Source organism: Coenobita brevimanus, chromosome 17 (genome assembly GCF_032717465.1).
Source record: "Coenobita brevimanus isolate Jiangsu-jjx chromosome 17, ASM3271746v2, whole genome shotgun sequence".
Classification (NCBI taxonomy): Eukaryota; Metazoa; Arthropoda; class Malacostraca; order Decapoda; family Coenobitidae; genus Coenobita; species Coenobita brevimanus.
The window spans coordinates 36,682,549-36,710,044 of NC_136970.1; positions in this window are offsets into that span (position 1 = coordinate 36,682,549).

A 27,496-nucleotide genomic window follows, 5' to 3' on the forward strand; every position below is an offset into this window, starting at 1 on the left:
TTTTCTTTGTACCTTAGTGTTCAAAACATGTTTTATCCCTGATAACCTCTCCATCCAAGTAGAGCAGTTTATTAAACATTTTCACTTCATGAGTAAACTTTATGGGTGGGCTAAGGATTTGCACTGGCTTTATCTTTCTCCCATACGAAAATGAGAGACAAAGTCGGTAGATCCCCTTTTCAGATGCAAAAGCATTTGAGCGAAGATAGTGAAATTATCATTGTAGTATTATATGGGGCACTTTTCAAGAAAACAACTCCATTTCTGGCAGATTTGTGAATGTCTTGGAAATGTCAAAGGAAAGTGATTCTCTGCATATAATTACAGTTGACAAAATCAAAGCGTTAGTATGAACAAATGTGGTTATAAAGAAAAAGTGTGTGAACTCCTAAAAGATACCAATATATACTGTAAAAAAAAAAAAAAAAAAAAAAAAAAAAAAGTAGGAAATTCCACCCAAAATATAGAATTTGATGAAAAGTAGAAAGAATCTGATAAAACACTTTCAGTGCAAAACCCATCAACACCCTATACGCATGGCTCAATTAAAATCAAGTCAAACAATCCCCTCAGGCTTATCATAATTTCTGTAGGTTCTGTGACATATAAGCTCTCCAAATGGCTTACGACACTGCTGTCCCCTTTTGTGGGCACTTTTTCTGACTCCTTCATACAAAGGAATGAGGATTTGGTTAAGAAACTAAAATCACTTAATGTTATGTACCCTACAAACAAGCTGGTTTGATGTATAATCATTATTCACCAATTTTCCTGTCGACGTGTTAGCTTTGTGCCAAATATTTTGGGTATCAGTGTCGATGCTATTCCCTATGAAAACATCATTTAACTTCTTATGTTTTGTGAATATAATTTACCCTTTGTTTTTTACGGTAAACATTGCACACAAAAATTTGCAATCTCCGTGGGTGATCCATTCTCCCTTGTCCTGGCGGATTTTTACATGGGGTACTTTGAGAGTCATTTATTGACCTCTGTAAAAGAGAAAAACATTGCTTGGCTTCGATACGTTGATAGTATTCTATGTTTTTGGCCAATCAACACTCCCATTGACGAATTTTACTTTAACTAAATTCCTTAGTCCCATCCATAGACTTTACTCTTGAAGTCTATCTATCTATCTATAGCCCGACGCCCTAATCCCGCAAAGAGTGGCTGCAGACAAAACGCCTCCAAGTCGCTCCGTCACCCACCATTTGACTGCCCTCCCCCCAACTCACTCCCCCCCCTCCCTCATATACTGTATCTCTCAACCCCATCCCTCCACCTCATCCTCGGTCTCCTCCTCCCTCTCCCTCCCTCCACTTCACCTACATACACCCACTTAGTCAGTCTTTCATTCTCTATTCTCTCCACATGTCCAAACCACCTCAGTGTAATTCTCTTAATTTTCTCAATAACATCCACATCCACCCCACAACTTTCTTTCACTTCTTCTTTCGTCAACCTGTCCCTCCATGTCAATCCACATGCTCCTCTCAGGTAACTCATTTCCACTGCTCTCACTCTTGACTTGTTCCCTCTTGCAAGGTCCACGCCTCGCTTCCATACGTCGGGGTAAGGATCAAAATACTATCATGCAGTGCCTTCTTAACTTCTATACTCTCCTCCCTATTTCTCATCACCGCTTTCAGTGAACCAACAGCCTTATTTCCCTGCTGTACCCTTTCAAGCACTTCATCCTCAAAACTTCCATCCTTACTCAACACACTACCCAAGTACTTGAATGCACTTACATTCTCAATATCCTCACCATCCAATCTCACTTTGCATTCTGTTACTTCATCCCTCTCAAATACCATAACTTTACTCTTGTTTACATCAACTTTCAGATTCCTCTTCTTACACACTGTCCCAGATTCATTCACCAAGCCTTGCAACTCCCATTCATCATCACTCAACAATACAGTATCATCAGCAAACAGCAACACCGGAATCTTTCACATCTCACCCTCATTCATTAGAGCCACCCCCACATCCACTGCCCTACCTTGCACCTCCTTTACAACCCCATCCCTGAGTATATTAAACAGCCATGGAGACATCACACAACCCTGTTTCAGTCGTCCATTTAGATCAAAGAACTCACTCAGCTCTCCATCCACTCACACTGTAGCCCTAGCTCCCTCGTACATACTCTTCACAGCACTCAGCAATTTCCCTTCCACTCCATATATTCTTAATACCTTCCACGTATCTTGCCTATCTACTCTGTCATATGCTTTCTCCAAGTCCATGAACGGAGCATACACTTTCTTTTCCTTCTCCAGATACTTCTCCACTAAACCTCTTCGAACAAATCTTTGATCTACACACCCTTTTCCCTTCCTAAATCCCCGTTGTTATTCTCCAACTAGCTCCTCTGTTGTATGTCTAACCCCATCAATAAGTATTCTACCATATATTTTTCCAATCACACTAAGAAGGCAAATACCGCTATGGTTACCACATACTTCTCTCTCCCCTTTTCCTTTCAATAAAGGAACCAAAATTCCTGATTTCCAGTCCTCTGGAACCTTTCCCTCTTCCCAAGCCAATCTACACAACTTCCATATCCACTCCACAACAACCTCGCCCCCATACTTCAACATTTTACCACAAACTCCATCAATTCCTGGGGCCTTTCCCATCTTGATCTTCTTCATTGCTTCAACTACTTCCGCCCTACTGATCTCTTCCTTCCTCCTACCATCTCTTCTCCCAGCCATTCACCAACCACTTATACTCGCACTGCTGCCACTCTCTATATTCAACAAATCCTCAAAGTGCTCCTTCTATCTCCTCATTTTTTCTCCACCAACAATCTATTATTCCCATCTTTCACTCCCCTACTATTTCCTCTTTCATACTGTCTTACTTTCTTTACCTCCTTTAAAAACAATTTCTTACTCTCCCTCCATTTCACACTCAGATTCCTCTCAAACTCTTCATTCACTCTCTTTTTACTCTCCTTCACCAATCTCTCCATATCCCTTCTCCTGGTCACATATACTTCTCTCTTCTCTCTTTCATCTTTTCCCCTACCTATACTAGCTAGCCAGTCATTATATGCCTTCTTTTGTTCCACAGCTCGTTTAACTTTATCACTCCACCATGCTGTCCCTTGCACACCCCTGCATCTCCTCCTCACTCCACAAACCACCTCGCACGCTGCACCTATCTCTTCCGTGGATATCTTGCATACTTCTTCCACCCCTTCCATCTGCTCTAGCTCATACCTTCCCAATCTTTCTTCTACTGTGCACTTATACTCTGCCATTTTCTCACTCTCTTGCAACTTCTCCACTCTTCTCACAGGAGCCCTTTCCTCCTGTCTTCCCCTTCGTCTCTTCACCCATTTACTTTGCAGCCTTACCTTGGCCATCACTAAGTGATGGTCCGAGACTCCATTCCCCCACCCTCTCCACACTCTTGCATCCAACACTTGTCTTCTCATTCGCTCATCCACACACACGTAATCTATCATTGCCTTTCCTTCAACAAGTTCACCATCCATCCTCCTCATTACTCTCCATGTTCACCTGTGAATCATCTTATGCCAGAAGAAAGTGTTAGCTATTGCCAACCCCTTACCAGCACAGATGTCCACCAAAGCACTACCATTCCCATCTACTTCAGCTGGCACACCCCACTGACCAACCATTCCATCCGCTCGTACATTCCCAACTTTGCCATTCATGTCTCCAATCAAAAACACTCTCTCGCTCCTCTCAAACTTGTCCATACATGCTTCTGCACTCGCCCAAAACTCTTCTTTCACTCTTGCCACCCGGTCCTTTGTCGGCGCATATGCACGTACAATCGTCCACGCTTGTATACCTACTTTCATCCTCACCCATACAATCCTTGCACCCACTGTTCCATACTCTCTTATATTCTCCTTCCACTACTTGCTTATCATTAGACATACTTCCTCTCTTGGCCTTTCATTCTCATAAACTCCTGCACATATTCCTAAACCATACTCCCATTCTCTCACCCTTTCACCTTTCCATTTAGTTTCAGTCAGTTCACATACATCCACTCTTGCATCCTCAACCACCTGAACAGTCTCTATCTCTTTCACTTCATCATTCACTCCTCTTAAATTCCACTTTCCCATCCTTAGAATGGCCTTAGTCCGTTCCGTGGTCGTCAACGTATGCTCCGTCCTGGTCCGAGGCGCTTTGTTCGAGGGGATGGAGAGGTCCTCAGGGATAGAGGTGTTCCGAAGACTACGGTATACAAAAAAGCTACAAATATAATGTCCTATGTACATCATTATTCATTTTATCTCATTAGTATAAAAAGATTTTTTTTTTTTCATCAATCTGTGTACAGTATGGGAGACCGGGTCTAGTTGTTGCATGGTCAGTTTGTTACGACCTCAGGATCCCCACAATTAGTTAATATATGAGGGAGTGGTTCCATACAAAGCTTTGTAATAAATTACCTGCAGGTGGATGAGGGGAAAGCAGTTTAGCTAACATAAAATGGTATACTCATTTTCCACAGTGACCAAGACAGTCACAGTTACTGAGGAGGCAGTTGGATGATAATATATGAACTCAGTTAATCAATTAGGCTACAAATTTAGCATTACAGTTCAAGTTAACTCGCGTCAGTCCGATTCAACCCCTAAGTCCGAAACGTATTTTGCATTTTAAATATGCATGCTAACTACAGACGATTTTATTCAGATGAGGATATTGATTAAAAGCTAGATGGTTTACATGTGGCCTTCTTTCACCTGTTTACCACCAATTTGTTTTCATAATTAAATATTCTGGCAGCAGCAAGACTAAGATAAAACTGGCGTCCTCTGGCTGATGAGATTCTTCAGCATCAGTGGTAACAGCCAATTCTTTTTTATACCTATGGGTAGCCAAGGAGGACCAAGGACCAGGCCACCATATGCCAGGGGCCGGATCCACAAACAAACTCAGGATCTGGTGCCAGTTGTGACCATGATTTGTTTTGAGAGGAAGGACAAGGAAAGGAGAGTGCAGTCTTTCCACTTCTCGTGTCCCTCCTACAAATGCAGATCATAGGTACGAAAACACAATCTTTGGTTAGACATTTTTTATTCAGGAAACACATGGATAAAAGAGTGCATTTTCTTCCCATTTCTCTACTTCATCCTGCACAAACAAATCCATGCGATGGGGAACAGGGGAATTCATGGTAAATGTGTTTGAGAATTCCACCTTGACCCAGAGACTGTAAAACGTAGGAGATACCTTCCGTCCTCGGCTGTGCCTAGATGATGATGAAAAAAAAAGAAAAAAAGAAAAAAGGCCAACTCGTAGATTATAAGTCTGGCGTATCCGACGGAAACGTCTCTCCTTCACACTCAGCCTTCATTTTATATTACAGTAGTTGTTCTTTTATTGTGTATGTCTTCAAGAGTCTGTGTGTGTGTGTGTGTGTGTGTGTGTGTGTGTGTGTGTGCAACAAAATGTATGAAAGCCGGTGTCTTTAATATTCCAAAATGTGGGTGTGGGGAGTGTCGTAGGTGGACGACTGAACCACAAATGACTTGACTCGTTCGCTTCTGTGAGGGACTACATTACTCTTTTACGACCTCCTGATGGTTCTGTCAAAATTGGGGGATATTTTTCGCACTGAAGGGTTAGAATTAACATCAACCCTTTAATCACAGAGATCTCTCCTATGTTAACTATTATATTCCGGGAGGAGAAAGAGTAGTATAAGAAATGCATATTCTTTTGAAGGAGTTCACTTACGTCTGCACTGAGATGACTAAATCTATCTATCTATTGACAGACGCAATAATCCCGTAAGGGGTGGTCATTTGACTTTGAGTTATTTGTTTTAGGGGGAGGGTCACTAACCTTCCACCAACCCACTTGTTGACATGTAGGTAGCACGTATGGTTTGGTTACATGGTTACCACCCAGCTTTGTAAATGGTTTCTTGGCTTACAGGAAACCATTTCGCTTGTCACTCAATGTAAAGCCACCTGTGAAGGAAAGAAAAGCAATAAGTGACAAGAAAGATGGGAGATATAGGAAGAAAGGAGGACAGGCACAGAAAAAGAATGATAAAGGCTAAGGAAGAAGTACGCAGCACTACATCAAGTGAGTGGATGATGGTCGCCACCACCTACCTGTATATGACTAAAGAACATTATAAAATTGGAAAGGGATAATCTCTCTTGATATCTTGGCTGTAGATATTCTCTTATCAGTCAATAATCATCCGTTGATAAATCAAACAACAATCAGCAGAAAAACTCTTACTAAAGACAGCCTTTGAAATCCTTTACTGTTATTTCTCCCAGCTGAATAGCATCCTTTCATGTTACCATATTATAAACTTCAAGTGGCATATTCATAGATAAAAAGTTAAAAATTTACAGAGATATTGGTGGGGATGGAAGTGAGTCGGACGAGGGGATGTTGGCCAAGGTGTGTTATTTCCAGGGAAGGGATAAGTTTTTTAAAGTATCTTTTCTACGCGACTTTTTGTTTACTTCTTGTCATTTGTTATGGTTTCCTTGCTTCCTTCTTGTAACATAACGATAAATTCTCTCTCCCCCCCCCTCTCTCTCTGTATATATATATATATATATATATATATAAATATATATATATATATATATATATATATATATATATATATATATATATATATATATATATATATATATATTTCTCCTAATCTTTCATCTATTAATCAGCCAAATATCTGTTTATCTCTCCATGATTCCTTGTAATGTTATTTTGTATTCATTACAACATTTTAAAATTGTTAAATAGAATCCCAAGTATAAAAGTGGATATTGTGTACCTATCCACCGATACTTTATGAATATGCAAACAGCTCCAACACTTTACTTTGGAGAGTGCTGGTGTTGTGATCCTGGATTATCACATTCATTTGCATAGAACACCAGTGTGTGTGTGTGTGTGTGTGTGTGTGTTTTGTTTTCATTACTGCAAGAAATTCCTCTAACTTTCATATACATCTCTGAATCTGTTTACATCAGACGAATCGCGTGTTAACGCGCGCACGCACGCACACACACACACACACACACACACACACACACACACACACACACACACACACACACGTCATGTTTTGAAGTTGTGTGCGTCCAGCTCATCTTCCTGCTTTTAGCTCAGACCGAACTGCATGTTTGTCAGCCCTTGAGAGTGAAGGGGGAGGAGGAGGAGGAGGAGGACGAGGAGGAAGAAGAGGACGAAAGGAGGAGGAGGAGGAGGAGGAGGAGGAGGAGGACGAGGAGGAGGACGAGGAGGAGAAGCAGTAGCAGGAGGAGGATCAAAAAGAGAATGAGTAGTGGAAGAAAAGATGAAGAACAAGATTCAAGAAAAATCATTAATCAGACACTCAACTCTGCTCCCAATCTTCCCAACACTCGCACATGCAACAGTCGAATAAATAATCCAGAAGCATCTATTTTAAAAAATCTTAACTAGTTTGACTATTATCCGTTTTCGGAAATCGAGCTTTTCTGCAGTTCTTTATAGATACACTCTTGACTTTGTAAATTTTGGTAGGTGGGTGAGTGAAGGCAAAAATAGGTACGGGCAATTTTATTCCCAGTCTCAGCTGTGGAGGGTTTTACAAAATGACTGACAGTTCTTATTTCAGCTTTTGGCACAACCAGGCTGAAGTAAATAAGAACTTACTTCAAAATGATCGAACTTCCCTTTTTTACAGTGCTATATAATAATAATAATTATAATAATAATAATAATATAATAATAATAATAATAATAATAATATAATAATAATAATAATAATAATAATAATAAGTGGTAGGTGAGGGCGCTCACCATCCACTTAGTGAAGTGCTGCTTTGGGTGTCTGCCCTTTCCTCTCTTCCTTCCTTCTTCTTCTTTCTTTCCTTCCTTCTTTCTTCCTCCTTCTGCCTACGGGTGACTTTACACTCCCTCTTCTGTCATTCTTTCCTTCATTCTTTTCTCTTCCTTCTGTCTGTGGGTGACTCTATATTGAGTGACAAGCCAAATTGTTTCCTGCACACCAGGAAACCATTTACTACGCTGGGATGTAACCATGTAACCAAATTATGGCGCCTGGTGGTTTAGTGAGTAATTAAGGCGCTTCAATCGGATTGAGCCGGTGCAGGTTTATATCCAAGGAGTGGATGGGGTTTCTTGCTCACGTAATGCCACTCAGGGATGAGTGAGGCTGGTCACTCTCGTCTTAAATGTAAGGACCTAGAAGCCTAGCCCCAGGCTCCTAGGCTTGGATGATGGATGGATGGATGGATGGATGGATGGATAATAATAATAATAATAATAATAATAATCGCAACACTAGGGTTGGAAAAGAATGGAAATAAAAAAAACAAAAGTCAATGAAACTATAAGTGACTGGCAACCCCAAGTACTGCAAATTCCACCTAGCATAATGGGCTGCAGTAGAACTAACAACTATACTACCGATCCCAGTAATTATGGTAAAATTGGCAGGCATGGGCAGTTGGGTATCAGTACCAAAATTTTCATATGTCACACCATTCTGAAGGACTTGCAGCCATTGCAATATTATGTCGAAAATCGTGGTTCCTGACGTAAAGAATAACGGATTGGACTCACATGATGCAGAAAAAGGTTCCAGTGATTTTAATTCTGCATAATATTCGTTATGGAATTTGGAATGAAGTATGCGAATAAAATAAAACAATAAGTAATATCCCAATTTATCCAGACATTCGTTTGTTTTCGTTTCGTTTACAAAGGCTCTAACACGCTTGCATGCATTTGCCTTGATCACCCAATGGCTGCTCTCCATGCTGCTTGATCTATAGCAGCCTCCCCATTCAGTCCACCGTCCATGAGGTCACACTCTGCAACCTCGTCCCAGGTCTTCTTCGTTCTGCCTTTAGCAACCCTACCTCCAACTTTCCCACTTCTCACTTTCTGCACCCCATTGTCAATTTACCTCTCATCATCACAACACCAATACACTCCAGTCCCATTCTTCCCCTTAACTTTTCGATGGTAAACCGAGCCCTCCCCACCCCCCAAGGCCTTGCATTCAAGGACGCACTGCAGAGCCATCTAATCATTGCCATATCTCTACTCTTGAGCCCGAGAATATCGTCATCATCATCGCCCTCACTTATTTTTTTTTTTTTTATCCTACCTAAGGATGGGAAATGGCAATTGACAAATACCCCAGTGTCTTATTCCATTTTGTCAGCAGCAATAAATGTGATTAAAGTTACTGTGATTTACATTCCTTTGTCTTCTATCTTCTCTTTACAAATGTCTTAATTTTCCCGTCAGCTAAGTAATAAAAACGTGTGAACAGCACTACATTCTGTGAATGGATCGAGTGTAGTTACCGGCGATGCATTCAGCGGATTGGATCTCTCGCCACGTTCTATTCATAAGCTTCTTTCCCCCCGCGTGTGGCGCTGACGGGTCTCTGATTTAATGCCTTGACACAATTTGCCGATTACTGGAGGACGAACACTGAATGATTGACCGACTGATTGAGTGCCACAAGCAATGACCTGCAACGATGAAAAGCCGTGTTTCTGTGGATTTGGGAATTTCCGGAAACTCCTCCTTGTTGAAATATTTAGCAAAAAAACACCTTAATATTCAGTTGCATTTTGTTTTTCTCTACCTTCTGTCTGTTGTGTACAAGATGTCAGTTTTAGGGGAGGGTCAGCTAGGATGATTGCTAGGAGGATTAATAGGTATATGCTATTTTGGCAGGAAAGTGTAAATGGTTATGATGGTGAGGGTGTACTGGTTGAAGAGAATTGGGTGTAGTTTTTCGTGAATGAAATGAGAGTAAATGAAAGGATTAAAACCGTGAAGATATTCTTTGTAAACGCATGATTTTAATTGTATCGGCTCATGTTCCACATGTTGACTTAGGTGGTGAAGAAAATAATCGATTGCAGGGTGACGATATGTGTGGTTCGTTGTATGGGAAATTATGAGATTGTGGTTTTGAGCGGGGATTTAAATGATCATGTGAGAAAAGCAACTCAAGAATATGATAGGGTACAATGAGGAATGATTGACATGATTAACATGATTGTCTGCAACATACATTTTAACCCCCTAACTGCGGGGCGTCACTTTCATGACACTTGGGAGCAAGGGATCATACCGCGGGGCGTCGCTTTTGTGATTCTGTGTTATTTTGAATTCACCCGGGCTTCCAAGTGGGGGCTTGTATCATCTATCAGTTCTGCCAATGTCCAACACTAGTCAGCACTCCTAATCTCATCTGTACTCCCATCCATTGTTGACAATTTAGCCATTTCTCCCCGTTCTTGACTCCCCTCCCTACCTCCCCTCCATTACCCTATCCTCTCGCCTGCCCAGCCGTGCTACGCTAAGTAAATCTTCCCTGGAATTTTTCACTGATTTCATCCATTGAAATAAGCCGTATGCCCTATTCTTATACCAAATAATGTATACAAGAAAGAAATAAGGTAAGTGAGAGTGCCATACACCTGGGATTGGCTAATTATCACCTGACAACACCTCACGTGCACTCGTTCGCTAATTTTCACTGTTTATTTCCCCTTGAAATATGCCGTATAATCTATTTTCGTAATAAATATACATATAAGGAGGGAAGGGAGAAGCCTAAGTGATATTTACATTCACCTGGAACTACCCAATTTATAATGTATTGTCTAGATTTCCTGCCAGTCATTTCATTGCTATATATTAGCTGTGTCAAGAGGCTAACGATGGCAGTAATGCATTTCCCTTGGTAGACCACCACCCCGGCCCACCCTTATGAGTTCACTCTCATCTTCCAGTGTGGAGGTACGTCTGTTCGCTCTTGCTAGCTTCAGGGACTTTTCACCCCCATGCAAAGGGCCCTGTGACCTTTATCCCCTACTAAACCTTGTGTGGAAAGAGGTAAAGGGCTGACAATTGATAAAAGAGTGACTACGATCTTTCTATTGAGTAAAACAGTGCAAGTGGAAGTGTAAATAATGTGTAAACAGCAAGTGAAAGTAATGAATGTAAATATACGTGAACAGTGGAAAATAGTTTTATAAGTTACTTCAAATGACAGTGCACAACACAGTGTAAATAAAATAGAAATGTAAATAACGTAAATAAAATAGAGAACGTAAATAGAAATGTAAATGAGTAGTATTATAAGAATACGAGTATATACCCTAGGAGTAATGAAAGTGAAAGTTTCACTCTAGCATGTCTGAATACTATGAGTTATGAGAGTGAAGGTGAAAATGACATTCACTCTCAATGCTAGTATACAGGACGAGAAAGTGAATGCTACGTATTTTACTGAAAGAAATTGAATCCCTACAGTGACAATAAACTAATACTACTGAAGGAAACTTATGGATAAAGACTGTATATATATATAAGTGTTATATAGTAATAGAAATATAAAGTGTGAGGGGTTTTATGAATAATAAATGACAGAGTACCAAGAGCGAACTAGCGCAAGTGCGACGGTGAGACGCGCTCGTAATTTTCATTGCTTTCACAGTGGGTTTTTTTTTTGGAGTATGGATCCCAAACTACTTGAAAATCATAGTGTTTATAGTGTTAATATCTGGCTGTGGTAATCATATTACGGGTTGTCGGGAAGTGTAAAGTGGAGACTTCGTTACCCAACTTCAGAGGTCTCCACAAGTCCTACGGTAACAGACGAAGGCTCAACAAACATTCCAGGCGAAAGCTGAAGGTATGTGCCATAAGCACATTTAAATTTAATATTCTAGGACTAATAACTGATTTTTGGCAAATATTTTTTGAGAGTCGGTCGGAGCCCGAATAACCCCGCGGCACACGCAAAACATTGGTAAACATGCCCGCGGTGTAGGGGTTAAGAAAAGGGAGAGTAGACTGATTACATGTGAGTATGGGAAAAATAGTACCCAGGCAGACTGTTCTCTGGTCAGCAGGGCTGACCGTAGGTTGGTGAAGGAATTTGAAATTATAGAGCTAAAGAGTGTGTGCAGCAACACAAATCACTGATATCTGACGTGCGCTGAAGAAGCTATTGATGAAGAAGAGAACCTATTCACCCAGTAGGAAAATATGGAAGTTAAAAACTAAAAACTAGTGAGGTTCTCCATAGCGAGATGAGTTGTGTGGTGGCTGAACACGGAGCTGTTGACAGAAGTATTGATCAACAGTATAGACTTCCCAAGTGCAGTCTCTTGAGAGTTACTGATTCAGTGTGTGGATAACAAGGGGCCCTCCAAGACAGAAGGTAGCATGATGGTGGAATGAGAGTGTAGAAGCCACAGTTAAGGAGAATACAAGGTAACCTTGCGCAGTATTAATCTGATGTAGATTTGTGAAAGGGTTCAAAACCAGCTTTGCACTAAGCATTATAGGAAAAATAATTTTTGCTTTCCTTGGAGTCAGTGTGAGGAAGAAAGTTGATGCTTTGTCACCAATATCTCAGAGGATTTAGTCCATGTCGTTGGATCAGACCAAAATGTTGGCTCCTGCCATGCCAGCTGAGATACCAGGGACTATGCCAGTATAAGTATGGACCTGATTAGGAAGTATAGGGAAAAGTATATAAAAAAAAAAAAAACTCATTTGCGGTTTGCTCCATAGGACTTATGTTAAATCTTTGATTCTTAGCAGAATGATTGGAATGAACAGTAGGTTAAAGGGTTTGCGCTAGGAGGAGGGCATTGTTTGCTGATGTTTGCGACTACTTCAGCGCCGATAGAACTAAGTATTGAAGAAGCGGCCTTCATCTTAACGAAAAAGGAAAAACTTGGTTAGGCAGAGAGAGAGAGAGAGAGAGAGAGAGAGAGAGAGAGAGAGAGAGAGAGAGAGAGAGAGAGAGAGAGAGAGAGAGAGAGAGAGAGAGAGAGAGAGAGAGAGAGAGAGAGATTTATCGTTATGTTACAAGAAGGAGGCAAAAAAAGCGTAACAAATGACACGAAGTAAACAAAGAATCGCGTGGAAAAGATACTTAAAAAAAAAAAGAACTAATCCCTTCCCTGGTTTTCTGCCCATATAAGGTATTAAAATAAAACAACATGGCCAACATCCCCTCGTCTGACTCACTTCCATACCCACCAATATCTCTGTAAATTTTTGACTTTTTATCTATGAATATTCCACTTGAACTTTACATTATGGTAACATGATAGAATGTGATTCAGTTGGGAGAAATCATAACAGTTACGGGTTTCAAAAGCTGTCTCGAGTAACAGTTTTCTGCTTTTGGTTCACCTTCGATGTTGTTTGACTTAAACACGGATAATTATTGACAGATACGAGAAATTCTACAGCCAAGATATTAAGAAAGGTTATCCCTCTCCATTTTTATATTGTTCTTTAGTCATCCCAATACGGACCCCTCCAAGTGGATGTGTTTTTCTCATACTACTCTTTCTCCTCCCGGAAAATAATAGTTAACACAGGAGAGATCTCTGGCATTAAAGGATTGATGTTATTGCTAACCCTTCAGTGCGAAAAATAGCTCCCAAATTTCAGAACCATCAGGAGATCGCAAGAGAGTAATGTGGCAAGTCACAGAATGAATAAGTCAAGCCATTTGTGGCCCAGTTGTCCAACTACATCACTACCCACACCCACCTTTGCAATATTACATATACAGGCTTTCTTACATTTTACACACACACACACACACGCACACACACACATGTACCATATATATATATATATATATATATATATGTGTGTGTGTGTGTGTGTGTGTGTGTGTGTGTGTGTGTGTGTGTGTGAAGTTGCTGCACCATCGCCATACTTCTCAGACAGACCACACTGGTAGGGGCCTTAGGTATGTGGCTAGGTGGGTTTGGGCATTAAGATCCATTGTGAAATTGGTCCATGGCGTAAATAGTTCTGTGCTGGGAGTAGGTCCATGTAGGAAATAATTCCCTGAATAATAATATGACCTTGCGGAAATTGGGCTCAAGATGGAACATACCGTATATATAAAGGGAGAACATACCCTTTAATAGGTCCATGGTCATGGCCTAATAGATCTATAAGTGATTGTAGACCCTCAGTGGGGAAGTGGTTCTAAGGCTTCGGTTTTAGATGAGTATAATCGAACTAATGGTATTCCGGAATTTGTTGTTCAGCTATAATATAAATTCGACGGCGTTAGTTGTTAAAATCTCTTAGAAATACAGACTTATAAGGCTATTCGAGATATTGGAAGATGCTCGTAGGTAAGATAACCATAACTATTTTATGGAACAACTGTTGTAAGGTTTACGTGATGATGAAATGGAATAAGCCACCAAGAACAAATGTTAATGCAAAAACTATGGATAGAAAAAAATGGCTATATCAATGTTTTCATATGTAAAAAGTACAGCTGATTTTGTGTGGCTCTTCCCAGGTTAACGTATTGCTAACAACAGTGAGATGTTTACCTAAGTATGAAATTTGGGGGTGTTTGAGTATGCCCCTCCCCCCCCCTCTCTCTCTCTGAATATATATATATATATATATATATATATATATATATATATATATATATATATATATATATATATATATATATATGATTAACCCATTGGATCCCAGGGGTGCTGGGCGAGGCATGGCACTGGGTGGGTACTGAGCGTACCGCCCTCCGCCTATCGGCTCATAGTTGCGAAGCTCATAGGTCCCTACCTGGGGGTTCCCCACTTTATATAGACTTGAAAAATCCCAGTTCTGTCCAATATTCCAGACACCGGGCTCCAATGGGATATATATATATATATATATATATATATATATATATATATATATATATATATATTATGTGTCCGACTCTGGTCCTTGAATGCAGGCTTAACAGCCTGCATTCAAGGACCAGGACCAGTAGTCCTTCTACATACCATACACCTCTACATGCCACCACTTCGGCGCTAAAACCCACCGTCCATATTGAATACAGACTAGGGCTGTCTCATACATGACTGGTGTATTGATATTAGCAGGGGGGTACTTTTACGACATGGTAAATCAGTAAAGTCTGATTTTATGAAATTCAAATCTTTAAAGTATTCCCTGCCCCAGCCGGGATTTGAACCTGTGTCCAGGAGGACTGCAGGCCACCACTCTACCGATTGAGCCACCGCGTCATATATATATATATATATATATATATATATATATATATATATATATATATATATATATATAATATATATATATAATTTCAGATGCTAATGTATCACCAAACAGCAACGGCAGGTACTGTGTATCACAGATATTACGTAATATGCATATTAAATATAAACGTAGTAGAATTAATAGCAGCAAAATCCCTGGACCAAACAATTTTTACCCTTGAATTTTAAAGAATGTAGCTGATGTAATGTGTAACCCCTTTACCTTTATTTTCAATAAATCTTTACAGCAATGAAAGGTTCCAGAAGACTGGAGAGTAGTCAACGTAACTCCCTGTCTTCGGAAAACCCTTGAATCATTAAAACGAGGTAGAATAGTTGACATCCAAGAAACCAGTTACGCAGTCAGTAACAGCCAGCACGACTTTAGGTCTCGGAGATCATGTCTCACAAATCTAATCGAGTTTTATGATGAGCTTTTTACAGTTATTGATTTACCAGATCCCAGGGTATATTAATTTAAGATCTCTTGAAAGCCTTTGACAAAGAACCACATAATAAATTACAAGGCACTCAGAGAGCTCATTCCTTCTCCAGTGCCACTGCAGGATCAGGATCAGGATCCGCCCCAAAGTTTAATTAATTCTTTCTTGGCCCATAGCCAACCCCTCCACAAAATTTCAGTGAAATTCATATAGAATTTGTGGAGGTATCTTGTTGACAGAAAAAAAAAAAATCATAGGTGAATACCTAACCTTCACCTGTGTTGCCGGAGGTAATTAATGAAACAGATAAGATTACTTGGAATCGATGGAAACATTCCTAGGTGGATAGGTAACTGGGTAAGTGACAGAAAACAACGTGTAATAAATGGAGTGTAGTCAGACTGGTATCCTGTGACCATTTCTCTCGAGCTTAGGCATGACTTTCTTCAAACCTCTATATTACGTATTAACAGCATATATGTCACTAGCTATTACGTAGTGTGTTATGATATTTTAGTGTCCTGACATTCCTCATGAATCAATGTTGGGATCAGTTTTGTTAAATATGTAAGTTGACGGTATCGATGTTGGGCTACAGTACTTCATTTCAAAATTAACGGATGGCAAATAATAATAATAATAATAATAATAATAATAATAATAATAATTGAAGAGGACAGAATTACCTTAAACATGACCTTAATGAAACTGCTGAATGGTCAGAAAAATGACAAACTCCCTTCAGTGTAAATAAATGCCAGATACTGCAATGGGAAAACAAAAGAAGAAAGTACAGCTACGAAATGCAAGGCCAGCTAATTAGCAAGTCCTCACATGTTAAAAATTTGGGAATTACTGTAGGCTACTAATTCCAGATAATGTCATATTTTCCGGTCAGTGTATTCTTGCCATGAATAAATCCAACAAAGTACTAGGATTCATTAAAAGGAATTTAACCTAAAACAAACAAAGAAACAAAGATTGTGATCACACTATGTAAGAGTGCAGTTTGATCGCACTTAGAGTTCGGGACTCAGTTTTGGGTACAAAACCTAGTCAAAGATATAGACAAACTCAAAGCTATACAATTCATGGCCACTATATTCAACCTTTCTCTGAGATATCAATTACCGCGAGAAACTTAAAGCACTGAATTTATTACTTTTTAGAAAACGAGGAATTAGGCGTCAACCAACTGAATGTTTTAAGATACTCACTGAGTTTAGTAACATCAAATAAAAAAATATATATATTTACTGAGACGACAACTCGAGAAAATGGCAAGAAGCTGCAAGCAACGAAGGCAAACCTTGATACAACCGAAAACTTCTTCAATTTCTCCATTGTAAACGGCTGGAATAAACCCCCAAGGAATTTGGTCTAAAGCAGAACGATAAATAGCTTTAAAAAGTGATTAGATATTCATCAAGATGCGATAAGTACTGTATGAAAATGTGTATCCATATCTATATGTATGTGTTTATGTACAACTGCATGTATATGCATAAGAGTTAATGCATATCCTGTCGCTGGGGAGAAGAGGGTAGAGTGGCGATCCATGATATGACTGGACCTGACCTGACCAAACATGCTGTACCAGGTGTGGCCATTGCCTTCACCAACATATTCTTATCCTTGACAGCTCTCTCGGGGCAGGAAACAAGGATAAGTATATCGGTGCATTTATATAGATAAATAAATAGGTAGATAGATATAGATAGATAGATTTATTGATAGAGATCGAAATGTGTGTGTGTGTGTGTGTGTGTGTGTGTGTGTGTGTGTGTGTGTGTGTGTGTGTGTGTGTGTGTGTGTGTGTGTGTGTGTGTGTGTGTGTGTGTGTGTGTGTGTGTCCAAGTATTGACATACGAGTCAAGTCATTCATGTGCCTGTGCATGGATGTGCAAGTTCTCGCATACATACATAGTAGTTAAGTAAATTGTTAACAGTTCCTCCTGTCTTAAAGAAAATAAAAATAAAAAGTGCTTGCTGTAGGTTGACATTAGAATTTAATATTTCGCGGTTTGTTCTGCCTTTCTAAATTCATTATATTCCACTTTCTCCCGATCCCCTGAAATTTCCCTCAGGCTTTCTAAACTCTGAAAGGTCTTGCTTCTTGCTTTCTTCTTCCTGGAATGAAAAAGTCGGAGTGTTTGGAGGGTGGAAGAGAGAGCCTTCTGCTATGTCGTCCATTTCTCCTTCTTCCGTAACCTGAGTACTGTATTAGAGTTAATGCCAGACCGCCTCGTGGGGACCGAAAGGTTTGTGTGGGTTGTATATCTGTGTATCTCTCTCTCTCTCTCTCTCTCTCTCTCTCTCTCTCTCTCTCTCTCTCTCTCCATTCAGCACATTTTCTTCATCCCTTCCCTTCCCTCCTCTCTCGTTACATTCAGCACATTCTCTCTCTCTCTCTCTCTCTCTCTCTCGTCATCGATGTAGAAAATTTTATGATGATGGAAATTGAGTTTGACGGTCGATTCTTTTCGCATTCCGGGTGAGAAATGGTGATGAGAAAGTTTAAGATAAGCGAAAGAGGTGGAGAAGGAGGAGGGGGAGGGGAGGAGGAATGTGAAGTGAAGACGAGGGAGAGAAAGAGGAATATGAAGTGCAGGAGGAGGGAGGAAAGAAGGAATGTGAAGTGGAGAGGGAGGGGAGGGAAAGGAGAAAAGTGAAGTGGAGAAGGAAGGGGGAGGGGAGAGTAAAGGAGGAATGTGAAGAGGATAAAGAAGGGGAAGGAATGGAGGAATGTGAAGTGTAGAAGGATGGAGGGAGGAAAAGGGGGAATGTGAAGAGGAGAGCTGAGTGAAGAGGAGGTTGAGAAGAGGAGACGACTGTGAGGCTGTGAGACGAAGAATTATATATACGAAATACATGTCCTTTCCCAGACCCTTTAATTCTGGCATGGGTAGCCATGAACAAAGCGCCTCTATGTAGCCTTGTTCTCCGTCGTCAGGCTGTCCTCCCGTCATCTCGCGCAACCTTATGTACAGTCGGCAGCATATGTCCTGTCATCAGCTTTTCTCTCTACGGAATCAAACATATGTGCTGGTAACATCACGCAGTCGCCTCTGACAATTATTTTTTTTTACCACAGATCATTGTCATCGGTGTTGGTTGCTGTGGATCCACTGGACTAATTTTTAAGGTTCATGGAGAAGAAAGCGGGCCAGACGACAGGACTATTGATGCAGACTGTACCTTCCCACCTAATCCTCGGTCTTCCTTTCCCATAACATCCTTCGCCTCATTCACATACATGAAATAGGTGGAGTGCCAATGGGAATTAAGTGTATGGTGCGTAGAAATTTAGAATGAGAAGGGGAAGGGAAAGCAAATTGAGGTAGTGATGTGAAGAGACAAAAAATGCGTTAGGTGGAAAATTGAGGGAAAAAGAAGTATGTGAAATAGAGGGGCGAGTTATAGAGAAGAGGATAAGGTGGAGAAGAGGTGCATGACGGGGAAAGGAGATGTGAGGTAGAAGGAATGGAAAGCTGAGGCGAAATGAGGGATAAAAATGTGGGCTGAAGACGTGTTTGGAGAGAGAGAGAGAGAGAGAGAGAGAGAGAGAGAGAGAGAGAGAGAGAGAGAGAGAGAGGATTCAGAATGTTTGGCAAAGGACACACGTTAGTAAGAATAAATAGGGAACATGATAGGACGAGCAAAGGGGATGTGACTGAGCGGGGGGGGGGTGAAATGAGAAATAAAGGAGCATAAGTTAAAAAATCATATCTCTGTGGTATATAATAGGAGAATGTTCCACCCTTTACTATATTCCCTTCAGAAGCAACCGTGAAGATATGGCACATGTTGGTATCATCCGTACCTGTCTAAATTTCATAATGTACCGCACACTAGAAAGTTTCAGATTCTAACTTTTCTCTAGATTTTAAAAATGTATTAATAACACATTTACGCTTCAATGGTTTTATCATGTTGTTGATGTGCCAAGTGAAGGTTGCACACGTAATCCATGAACAAATATGGTTTCACACTGAATTGGCAGCATTCCAGATACTCTGACTACAAGTGATTTAATCAGCTTTGCTTGGTTGAAGTGACTAAGGTTATATACATTACTCGTATGGAAAAAAAAAAATCTTCGTTCTATATCTTTTAGAGGGTAAGGCAGGGAGAGAGGTGTTAAACTTCTTTGTTGTTGAAAGGACCGATTAGCTAAAAAAAATGTTACCATACAGTATATTTATTGCCCGAACTACAGTAATATACGTTGGGTAAATATGTTTGTTCCAAAATCTATGGACAACAGTGAGTTTATTGAAGGACACATCGTTTCAATATTTGCGTGTATGGTTATTTCACTGCAATAACCATATCATTGTAAAACAGGATAACGTTACTCTGCTGCTGTATATTTCCTCTCTTCAGTACTTCCAGATGTAGATTACTTACGATCCAGAGAAGAGAAACGGAACGAGAATGAAGACCAACAGAGCTGAGTGAATTTTATAGTTCCATCCTGCATATATATCTGTAACCAATTCTTTTCTGGCGGCCGAAATCCGACAGTGATGTAGGGTTATTGTCACCTCCAGACACACTGCGTTCCAGGTGGTAGAACTCTTCGATCGAAGACAAGGTTGAGTTAAAGAGGGGAATAATGTGAAGAAATTCATCGTTTTAAAGAGCTGAAGAAAGTGATTAAAATTTATCAGCAAAACAGTTGGATTCGGTTTCCAGAACAAAACCGAGCTTGCTCCACCTGACGTGAGATACACTGCCATATATTTACTCAAAAACACTCCACTTCCTTGCAGACGGGCCAAAGCATTAGTGAAATCAAGCTGAAAAGAATTCAAGCAGAAAGGAAACACCGGGTATTATGGATAATCATTATATTAGACAAGATTCTCTGCAATCAATCATTTCCTGTGGCACCCCACGGGATGCATAGGGCCTCAATGAACTCTCTCCACCAATATTTGTTTCTTGCCATCTCCTTCAGGTCCCACCAACACTCCTCTCCTGCTTCCTTTTTCATTGTCCTCAACCAGGTTTCCCTCGGCCTACCTCTACCTCTTCTTCCTCTAGCAGTCCACTCTGGCACATCCTGTATTAAACTACCTTCTTTTCTGTATATGTGCCCCAGCCACTTCCAGCGAGACAGTCTCACATATTCAATAACTGGTTCCACTCTCGTAATATCCCTTACTCTTGCATTTGTAACTCTGTCTTGCCATTTTACCCCAAGAATCCTTCTCAGTATTTTATTCTCAAATCCTAATACTTTCTGATCTGTTGCAATTGTACTGTACCATGACTCATGCCCGTAAATTAAAATTGGTCTAACCATGGACTTGTAAATTTTCACTTTAGTATGTACCGAAAGCATATTATTATTCCAAACAGATTTCAACATTCCAACAGCTCGCCAAGCCTGTCTAATCCTCTCCTCAGTTTCATTTTTAAATGATCCATTAGATGATACAATCGTTCCCAAATATTTACAGTTTTCTACATTCTTCACCACATTATTCCCAATTACACAATCGATTTGGTTCTCCACGTTCATATTAATAATTTCAGTCTTTCCACAATTTATTACCAATCCCACTTTTTCTCCTTCCTCCACCAGACAATCAAGCACCCTCTGCATCTCGTAAATACCTCCGCAAATCAGTACAATATCATCAGCATAGTCCAAATCCATTAGCTTCTTATTTTCTTTCCAGTTAATTCCTGCACCTGTTCTCCTTACAACCTTTTTCATAACATAATCCATAACCAAAACAAACAACAATGGCGAAAGAACTCCTCCTTGAATCACTCCTGACCTAACTTGAAATGGATCACTCAAAGAACCACCCACCATTACCTTACAAAAAGTACCTTCATGCAGGCTTCTAATAATATTTACAAACTTTTCTGGTATACCATAGAATCTCATAATTTTCAACATAGCTCCACGTAAAACACTATCAAACGCCTTTTCAAAATCCACAAAACACATACTAAGTGTCATTTTCATCTCATTAGCTTGTTGCATTAGATGCCTTACAATAAAAATCTGATCATTACAACCTCGACCCTTTCTAAATCCCGCTTGTTCTTCTCTTAAAATTTTATCAATTACTGGCTCTTTTCTGTTCAACAAGATTTTGGAAAAGACTTTTGCAACTACAGGTGCAATCGGTCCAATTTTATTTACTTACTTTGTGCTGTGAAGCGGCTGAAAAATGGGAAAGCAGCTGGGGTTGATGAGGTGTATGCAGAGATGCTTAAATGTAGTGGAGAGAATGGAATGAAATGCTTGTTGGAGATATGTAAGAAGGCATGGCTGAGTGAAACTGTGCCTGCAGAGTGGAAAAAGGCTGTGATTGTACCCCTGTGCAAAAATAAAGGTGAACGAAGTGATTGTAAGAATTATCGTGGCATAAGCTTAGAGTGTGGTAGGGAAGGTATATGGAAGAATTATTATAGAGAAAGTAAGAGAGATATCAGAAGTCCTAGTGAGTGATGAACAGGGTGGCTTTAGGAGTGGCAGAGGATGTGTGGACCAAATATTTGCAGTGAGACAGATAGTAGAGAAGACTTGTGAGAAGGACCATAAGGTGTTTATGGCATTCATGGATCTGGAAAAAGCATATGACAAAGTGGACAGGGAAGGATTGTGGAAAGTTTTGCGCATGTACGGTGTAGAGGGTAAGCTGTTAGGTGCCGTCAAGAGTTTTTATGATGGTAGTGAAGCATGTGTCAGGGTTAATGGGCATCTAAGTGAATGGTTCACAATCAGTGTGGGCGTGCGACAAGGTTGTGTGATGTCCCCAAGGTTGTTCAATATATATATGGATGGGGTGATGAGAGAAGTGAAAACACGAGTAATGGAGAGAGGGATGGCATTGGCAATGAATAGTGATGGATGGAATATCTCAAATTTGTTGTATGCTGATAATGCAGTACTGCTTGCAAGTACCGGTCAAGAACTTGGTAGGCTAGTGCAAAGTTTTGCTGATGTCTGTAAGCGTAGTTCCTTGAGAGTAAATGTAGAAAAGAGTAAAGTGATGGTTATTGAGAGAGAAGGTGACTCCCAGTGCAATGTAACAGTGAATGGAGAGAGACTGGAATTGGTGAGAGAGTTCAAATACCTGGGTACAGTGATAGAAAAGAGAGGAAAATGTGCAAAAGAAGTTGAAAGTAGAGTGACACAAGGAAGAAAAGTAGCTGGTGCAATGAAGGCCTTGATAAGAAACAGAGGCTTGAGTGTTGCAGCTGCACGAGGCTTACATGAAGGAGTGTTAGTGCCAACTTTAACATATGGATGTGAGACTATGATGTGGCATGAAAATGAAAAGTCAAGAGTAAGAGCAGTGGAGATGGGACTGATGAGGAATGTATGTGGAGTACCGAGGGTGGATAGGATACGAAATAATGTGATTCGTTAGAGATGCGGAGTGAGGAAGTCAGTGGACACCAAAATTGAAGAGAGTGTACTGAGATGGTATGGTCATGTGGAGAGAATGGATAACAATAGAGTGGTGAAGAAGGTATATCTGAGCAAATTCGAAGGAGGGAGGAGGCGAGGTAGGCAAAGGAGAAGGTGGAGAGATATGGTGGACGAATGTGTGAGGAAGAGAGGTTTGGAAGTCGGTGAGGCTAGGGAACTGACAGGAGGTCGAGTTGGCTGGATGAATTTTGTGAGGAGATATGCATGATCAGGGATTTTTGGCACCCCTTTTTTAATGTGGCAGCGTCTGGATTGACTCTGTCGGATACGATATGTGAAGCTACAGAACGTGGTGAATGTTTTTGGCGTATCCGATAGAGTCAGGATTCCGGGGGCTCGAATGATGAGTGAATGGAAGCGTGGCCCATTGGACTGGGCAATTTTGGGCTGTCTGGATATTGCTACTCCTCAACCTGCCCTTGGGTGGGAAAGGAGGTCCAGATGATGATGATGACTTTTTGCTCATGTATGAGCATAGATTTACTAGTCTATCCTGGAGACATAGTGGTCCTACGCCCACACGCACCTGCATATGCCACCATTTTGGCACTAATGTCATCTTTCAATATTAAATATTTGCTTGGGCAGTTTTATCCACGACTGATATCACAATATAATCAGGGGTCATGTGGAAGAACAATGTATTTTGTTTTTGCGAAGTGCAGATCATCATGACTGTTCCCTGGCCCAGCCCGGGATTATAGTGTCCTTTCCAGCGCCAAATTCTTTCTCTAACATTTGACCACAATCTCTTCTTTGTAAGCAGATTTTACAGACATCTCTAGGAATATTACTTGTATAATTTATATTGCAAATTCTTTGTCTTGTAAATTCCACAAGACTTTTAGAATAGGAAGGAAACTATAGTCAAGCAAAAGTTTAATGAACAAAGCAGCACGGAGAGGACAAGAAAATAATAGTAGAAATTAAATTCTGCAATGGCAAAAAAATACATATTTAGCTCAGAATAAGATGACATCGCTACAGATGACTGATAATGCTTTATGCTGTGTACTCATGTAAAACAGTGCTACATGAGCGCACAGAAAGGAGTAAAAACGTTACATATATACTGCAAAGCCACAATTCATAAAGATGCCTAATTGTAAGCAAGTGTGTGTATATATATATATACATATATATATATATATATATATATATATATATATATATATATATATATATATATATATATATATATATATATATATATATATATATATATATATATATATATATATATATATATATATATACTCTTAGAGAGAGAGAGAGAGAGAGAGAGAGCGCCTCTGTGGCACAGTGGTATAGTGTGCGTTTCGTACACGGATGAACCAGGGTTCGCGCCCCACCAGGGTAATAAACTTTGGGAGTGTTCACCCAGCCACGTACTGCGTTGGCGGACACAAGGGGTGCTGTGGTTGAACCAGTGTGGTTTACTATAAAGTATGCTTGTGCCCAGTCGGCTTGAGCTGGCCGATTACTCTTGGTTCATAGGCTACACACACATCCAAAGCCACTCCAACACTACAATTATACTTCCAAGCACTTCTCACCCTACATACAATCTCTACCAGACAGCCTAAGCCACTTGGTAGAGAGACATTGGCTGTATCGTCTCGACTTCGGTCGGGATAGGCCGGTCCTGTAGTGGATACTCAAACGGCTGCTGCTGATTATATATATATATATATATATATATATATATATATATATATATATATATGTAATACAAAGAAGCATATGAGGGCCTTCGTAGCTTCCGTAACATCTTTTTCTTCGTGATTTTTTTTTCCTTTTGTACATTGCACCAGAGTAAACGAGTGCACAGTTCTCTTGCATACTTTGTCGATATTAGAAGAGATTGAAATAAGTACGTGAAGATTTTTTCAATGTGTTATACTTATAATAAACCTCTTTGGATGGGTTATAAATATTCGAAAGCCATTTAGTATATGGTCTTACTATACTGTATAGTCTTTAGTTGGTAGAATAAAGCCATGTTACTGTTGGTGACCTAATTCATTAATGTCCTTCTAATTAAGTCAGTGATCGGTAACGTGGATTGTAATAAAATCCGAAGAACGAAACTTGGAGTAGTCAGTGTACAATGCAATGAATTACGATATGCATAACATGAAGGGATAACAAAGAACGAAAACTTGGAACAGTCAGAGTACATTGCAAAGGATTACAATATGTATAACATGAAGGGATAAAGTGGAACTTTCTTATGCAAGAAACAAGGAACCAAAGGCCATGAGCCAGCAAGACTGTTCCCGCCGAGAAAAAGTACAAGATAGCAATGAGCCAAAATCACGATCCGTTCATTTCAAGGTTCCTGGACACACTCCGTTTGAATGACTAAAGATGATAAAAGTAGGAAATTCACAAGGAGAGAGACAAATCCAGAGTTGACCTGATGCATACATGAAGGACTGGGAATACCGGTTATCTCTAACACCAGAGAAATGGACAGAAAGGAATTAGAGTTCGCTGCTAGGCGGGTCCTAAGTGCCCTCTGGATTGGTGGAGGGATGCAAGCACTTGAGACGAAAAGCTTTTGATTTCACCTTGTTGAGAAGAGCTGTGTGTGTGTTTTTTTTTTTTTCACGCATGGAAGAAGGAACCAAAGGCCAGGAGCCCACAAACCGTTATTCCTCCCCCCCCCAAAAAAAAAATAAAAAATAAAAAAGATGGCCCAATTCAAGATCCGATCATTTTGATATACCTGGACACACTGTGTTGGATAGACTGAAGATCATAGGAAGCAGGAAATACAGACAGAGGGAGACAGTTCCAGCGCTGACCTGTTGCATAAATGAAGGACTGGGAGTAATGGTTAACTCTTTCATTAACCCGAGGCGTCCCGTCGATGTATGGGTATGTCGCAACATTTTGTCACAGCTAGTCCTGTTGACATACTGGTTCGTTGTGCAATTGCAAGGTTCATAATTTGCACAACTTTCAATTTTTGCACGTGATTTTTGGTACGTATACACGGGACACCTTCCTCTACAAGCTGCCAGGCAGGGGCAATGCCTTACCCTGCATGACCTCCCCCCCCCCGCAAGCCATTGTCTTGGCAGTTCACCTGTTACCAGTGACCTGGCCAATAAAGACATTCAGGGCCAGAGTGATTCCCCAATCGATGACAATGTGGAGGACAAAGTTTACGTACCATTAGAGGAAGAAACAGTCAGAAATGATGATCAGGTAATGTCGCCAAAAAAGGACAGGTATGTTGATCAGTTAGTGGGTGAAACAATGCTTATATTGCCTATACTACTGTTTGAAAACCAATATACTCTCGTACTACATATAAATTCATACCAAATAAATAAATAAATACCGTTTATGAGTGATGTGGAATAGTTACCCTCCCATAGAACTCGTTTTCTTTGGAGCCAGCCTGATAGAAAAGCCTGTAAGGTAAGGAATACTGCTACCTGTATCGAGAATTTTAAACCTCAGGTGAACGATTTCTCTATGAATTTTCGATATTTCTCACCAAAAGCGGAGGTTTGAGCCAAAATTTTTTTTTTCCAAAATTGGGGGGAGTCAGTGGTGGAAAATCGGTTGGGACAGGGCAGGTTAAAGAGTTGGACAGAAAAAGGATGATTGTTTGTTGCTCTTCGGGTTGCTCTTCGGGTGCTACGAGCCCATCATAGAGGTGGAGGAATGCATGCAGACAGCTCAGAGGAGCAGTGACCATTGAAGTAGCGATAGAAAAGAGAGATGCAACAGTACGACGAAGAGACAGAGGTTGAAGGGAGCCAGTAAGAGGAGGAGAGTTAATGAGACGAAAAGCCTTTGACTCCACCCTATTGAGAAGAGCTGTATGTGGGGAGCCTCCCCACACATGAGTCATACTCTGCACAGGAGCGAATAAAACCCGTGTATAAAGTCAACAACTGTGCAGGGGTAAATAACGTACAGAGTCAGCTTAGCACACCTAATCTCTTGGAAGCAGATTTTACCAGAGATGTAATATGATCATTCCAAGATAAGTCCCGAGAGAATGAAACCCCAAGTATGTTTAAGGATGATGCAGGATTAAGCCGTCTGTTATTAAACATTAGTGGGTACTCCTGTGGAATATTTTGTCAAGTTGACAGGTGTAATAACTGAGTCTTCGATGCACTGAAAACAACAAGATTATTTTTATCCCAGTCAGAGATACAAGCCGAGTCAGACAATAGGTGTGTCATCGCCTCATCCCTTGTTTGTTGATTTAACTGCTGAGATGGACGTTCCAAGAACCGAAAGGAAAGGTGAAGGGTTGAATCATCAGCATATGAGTTAATAGGGTTAGTTGTACAGCTTAGAAGGTCATTGATGAGTAAAAGGAACAGAGCTGGTGATAGGAGAGAACCCTGAAGAACATCACTGTTGATAGATCTAGGAGAAGAACGATGGCCGTCTACAACAGTAGCTATAGAACGGCCAGAAAGAAAG